We start from the raw sequence: 5,848 nt of genomic DNA, 5'->3' as shown, positions 1-5,848 counted from the left end.
ATAAGTGTGAGTGTGTGGCAGAGGAGTGTATCTGTATGCCAGTGTGTGAGTGTGTGTGTGTGTGTGTGTAGGTGGTTGATTTGAACACCCTTACTATGGGGCATTTTAATGACCAAACAGCCCTGCAGTCCACAGGTGGTCCACTGAAGCCTTAACTTACAGACTCTCTCATACCATTGGTCATATTTAGACACACTTAGCCTCTCACTGGAGAGATTTATAGACACGGTTTGTGTGTGTGTGTGTGTGTGTGTGTGTGTGTGACAGGGCCCACATGACTTTGGTTGGTCCTTGTTAACTGGAGGACATTTACACCCTGGAGAGATATGAGTGTAATTGTGTGAGACATTTACTATGCGGTGTGGCTGAAAAAGTACACATACACACACTGCATTCACACACTGCATACACACATTGCATGCATACACGGACTGCACACATACACACACTGCCCATTCACACACAGTGCACCGCATACACACAGACACACTACTCCCTCATTAGTTTGGTAGAAATATGATATGAACAGCACAGGTGGCAGCTGCCGGACCCAAGCCAAACCCAAGCCGGACCCACGCCAAACCCAAGCCGGACCCAAGCCAAGTGCAGACCAGAGGCAGCCTGGATGCAGACCTGGCCAGGACTGAATCATGGCCGGATCCCAGCCGTATGTGGGCCAGATCAGGGCCAGATGTGTGTGTCAGGGGACACTCCCAGACCTGCTCTGGAAAGGTCATGTGTTTGTTCTGCTCATTAGCCCGTGTAAGTGGCCGTGTTCAGATGCCGGGCCCGTGCCGGGTTTGTGCCGGGTCTGTGCCAGGTCTGGGGGACGGCTGCATGTGGTGCGCAACGCAGCCAGCTGAAGAGCGTGTCTTACCGCGAGGCTGTATCGCCATGGTGACGAGGCTGTACTGGATAGAGGCCGTGCAAAGACCTGACACGGACATGCTGAGCCAAGACATGCCCTCACTGAAATTCAAATAAATTAATCTGTAAACATTTAGAAGAATTATTTACGTTGTTACGACGGACACGTTTTGAGGTAGAACTAATGTTCACTATAAGAGTATAGTTATATTGTAATAAACCAACTAATGATATGATGCACTTTTCATATTGCATTTCTATTTTATTGTTATTGTATTTAATTCGATTTAATTGCCTAGATATCAAGACTATTTAATTGCCTCTTAAGTCTGTATATTTAGATATCAAGACTATTTCATTGCCTCTTAAGTGTGTATTTTTAGATATCAAGACTATTTAATTTGGCATTTACTACCAAGTAACACAGTCAAGTATTTCCATGTATCTATGAGAGTCATATACTGTATGCAAGAGTTTATGCTGGTTTCAGGGTATATCTCTTGTGTGTCATGGTATATGCCACAACGTTTGCCCATGTTGATTCAGATGCCCCTGTATGACCTTTTTATTGCCCCTTTCAGCTCTTCTCAGAAGCCACAGGCAACACCAAGTGTCCCGTCCACAGCACAACACACACACACGCTCACACACACACTCACACACACACCAACCGTTCCGTCCACAACACACACACACACGCTCATGCACACACTCACACACACATCAAGTGTTCCGTCCACAGCTCAACACGGACCTAATGCTGTTGCTCCCTCAAGTAAACGGCCTTTCGATCCAATTAGGGATGAAGTAAGTGTTCTCTGGTGGATACTGGAAAAAAACATCTTGGAGATTTAAATAGATAGTAAACACCATAACACTAAACATGGCACCCCTTTGCTTGGACTCTCCCTTCCCTCGAGCTAGAAAAGGTCCAGTTGATGAGGTACCTGTGGTCCAGAGATCTGTTGTGTTACTAAAGAAGGAGGGGTTGTGTGAGTGTGTGTGTGTGTGTGAGTGTGTGTGTGTGTGTGTGTGTGTGTGTGTGTGTGTGTGTGTGTGTGTGTGAGTGTGTGTGTGTGTGTGTGTGTGTGTGTGGGGAAAGCCTAGATATTAGGTATTGACACTGTGTCTGGCCCAATCATGGATGAAGGATGTGATTGAGGTTGACGGAGATATTCCTCTGCTTGTGCCTTGCACCTGGCCGTTAACCGGATGTTACCACGTCCAGAACATATGGAAGTGAACCGATTTGATGATATCATGTATCATTATGGGGCTTTTCTTCCTCTGAGTGAGTACAGAAGGACAGGCTGTCTGTGTGTGTGTGTGTGTGTGTGTGTGTGTGTGTGTGTGTGTGTGTCTCTATTAGTTTGGCGGAGCGCTATCAAATGCTCTTTTGTCAATCAAATGGTTATTGTCACCCATTTTTCAAGGTGGCGTATTTATGTGCACATGCCCCATTCATCATATGTAACTGTGTGTAAGCGTGTGTGTGTGTGTGTGTGTTTGTGTGTGTGTGTCAAGGCCAAACACATCACGTTTTCCTGAATAATGTCGTTCCTCCCACATACGAATAATTGGAGAGGCGTGATAACACACTCTCTTGAACCTTTATGATGATAATGATTAGATCCTGATGATCCTCCACAGACACGCAGGCCCTCCCATTCCTTTATACCCACTCAATCAATCTTTTATTGACAGTCGAGGCGAGAGGATTTAAAGTATTTCACACAGACCAACCAAGAACGAATGCACAAAAGTGAAATCTGAACCGAAGTGGCTAGTGTTGAGCTCAGGAGGCAGTGTGTGTGTGTGTGTGTTTGTGTGTTTATGTCTGTGCGTGTGTGCGTCTGTGTGTGTGTGTGTGTTTGTGTGTGTGTGTGTGTTTTTGTGTGTGTGTTTGTGTGCGTGTGTGTGTGTGTCTGTGTGTGCGTGTGTGTGTGTGTGTGTGTGTGTGTGTGTGTGTGTTCTGGTGCTGGGGATGGTGAACTCCTCCGGTCATTTCCCCAAGTCCCTGCGCTTTCATTTCTGCCATAGCCAGGCCATTACTCAACACTCTCCTCTCCTATCAGGAGAAGGAAATGAAAGGGTGAGTGTGTGTGTGTGTGTGTGTGTGTGTGTGTGTGTGTGTGTGTGTGTGTGTGAAATGAAAGAGTGCTTCCAATTTTCTCATTTTGTTATTCATCAATTAGCGCATTCGGAAATCCCCAGGCGGCCTGAAGATTATCCTTTTATGGTTGTTCCTTTACGGAAGAGCCCCTCAGGATGGAAGTATTGACTGAGTGTCCTGCAGGCACACACACACACACACACACACACACACTTACACACACGAACACACACTTACACACATTCACACACACTCACACACATTCACACACACTCACACACACACACACACTCACACACACTCCTGCAGGCACGAGTATAAAGCTTTCAAAATCGCATGTAACATGGATGCTTACATTTAAATAGTTGTATAACTGAGTAAAATCATAGCTTCCTCTCTTATCCGCACTGCTGTCTTGTGTGCGAATGTAAAGTATGTTTAAGAGACTGTAGGTGTGTGTTTGTGAGTGTGTGTGTGAGTGTGTGATTATGAAAAATAGCGTCTCGTCTTTATGTTCATAGACCATCTCTACATATGTGTGTGTTTGTGTTAAGAGCTGTGATGGCTATAGAGGTCCCTCTGTGTGTGTGTGTGTGTGTGTGTGTGTGTGTGTGTGTGTGTGTGTGTGTGTGTGTGTGTGTGTGTGTGTGTTCTGTGTGTGTGGTAGCTGTTAGGGCGGCCCGTGGCATATGTGTCATAGGCGGTTGCCTAGGGGGCAAAATACTGAAGGGGTGTGTTTGTGTGTGCGTGTGTCTGTGTGTGCGTGCGTGCATGCGTGCGTGCGTGCATGCGTGTGTGTGTGTGTGTGTGTGTGTGTGTGTAAGTGTGTGTGTGTGTGTGAGGGGTGCCGCAGAAGTGATTTTCTTTCTTTCTCAGAAGTGTGCTCTCTCACAATGACTAGGTCTGTGTCACCCTTCTACTGAGCTTTAGCCAATCAGAACAGTCCGTTGCTATGTGTAGCCTCTCTGCTGTGTCAGTAAGTGTGATAGCAACATGTGTGTGTGTGTGTTGGGAAGTGTGATAGCTACAAATGTGTATGTGTGTGTGTGTGTGTGTGTGTGTGTGTGTGTGTGTTTGTGTGTTGGGAGGTGTGATAGCTATATGTAGGTGTGTGTGTGTGTGTTGGGAGGTGTGTTGGCTATTGATTCTTGTGAACTGTACAGTCTCTCTACATCTCAGCCAATCAATGTGAAGCACCAAGGTGCCAAGATCAGTCCTTCACCACCACCTCCCATGGGCCTTAGCAGTGCTCAATAATAACCATGTCATTAAACACTGCAGAGGTCTATTAAGCCACCTGTTCTGTTCTGACCACAGACATGCTGTGTGGTTGTGTGTGTGTATGTCTGTGTGTGTGTGTGTGTGTGTGTGTGTGTGTGTGTGTATGTGTAAGTGTAAGTGTGTGTGTATATGTGTAAGTGTGTGTGTATGTTTTGTTCTGACCACAGACATGCTGTTATAATATGGCTTCATGACAGGACACATGTATGTGTGTGTGTGTGTGTGTGTGTGTGTGTGTGTGTGTGTGTGTGTGTGCGTGCGTGCGTGCGTGCGTGCATGCATGCATGCGTGCGTGTGTGTGTGTGTGTGTTGGTGTGTGTGTTTGCGTGTGTGTGTGTGTGTCCACGATTGTGTGTGTGTGTTGATGTGTGTTTGTGTATTTGTGTGTGTGTGTGTGTTGTGCTGCAAATGAGGAGCTCCTAGGAAACATGCTGAGATGTGTTTGAAGGGTGTGTGTGTGTGTGTGTGTGTGTGTGTGTATGTGTGTGTGTGTGTGTGTGTATGTGTTTGTGTGAGAGTGTGTGTGTGTGTGTGTGTATGTGTTTGTGTGAGTGTGTTTGTGTGTGTGCGTGCGTGCGTGCGCACGCGCGTGTGTGTGTGTGTGTGTGTGTGAAAAGCTGTTTTCACAGAGAGACCCTTATGGCTTCTCATCTCTCTGTTTGAGTGGGACGAGCGACCTTCAGCGTTGCCTGGGTCTACTTGCACAGATGAGCCCTCACTCTTTCTCTCTGATGCCATTTCATGTTCAATTTCCTCCCTGTTTTTTTAACCGCCCGATCCACCTCACTTCAAAATCCTCTAATAACACTCAAGGGCTACTGACGACAAACTGTTTTAAATGTTAAGTGTGATTACACATTACCCTCTTAGATTCACTTTCCACTGGGTATGGCCAGCCCTGTATTTATGCAAAGTGATGCAGAGAAATAAATGAGGCACTTGTTGCAGTGCATCATGGGCTTTTGGTAGGGGGGGTTTTGAGAGAAGGCATGTACAAACTGCAGACTCATAGCTCCCAACCCAGTTCCCCCCAAACTGCAATTTCTCTCAATGTGATTCCCAAACGACCTGTCCCTGAAGCTCTGTGTCCTCTGTGTGTTTGACATATGACACACAACCACACACACAAACACAAACACAACACACACACACACACACACACACACACACACACACACACACACACACACACACACACCTCCTGCACATATGACACACACACACACACACACACACACACACACAAACTCAAACTCAAAGCACCCGCACATATGAATCTTGTGATGTCCTGCAGCTTGGGTGGACCACCACCAATGAGGTGGGGTACTGTGACCTTGTGGGCAGATGGATCACCATCTCTCTCTCTCACACACACACACACACACACACACACACACACACACACACACACACACACACACACACACCAGAGGGCTGCTTTGAAACAACCACCAATCAGTAAAGTGTCCCCAAACAAACACAGAAAGCAATGCCTGCATCAGCACATTCAGTCCCTGGGGCCCTTTGGCACAAGGTGAGCTGCATGTCGAGAAGGACGCGTGGACAACCCTGTCCTTTGTTTGGTAC

This window comes from Sprattus sprattus (assembly GCF_963457725.1).
Source record: "Sprattus sprattus genome assembly, chromosome: 20".
NCBI lineage: Eukaryota > Metazoa > Chordata > Actinopteri > Clupeiformes > Clupeidae > Sprattus > Sprattus sprattus.
Note: the sequence above shows the minus strand (reverse complement) of the source record.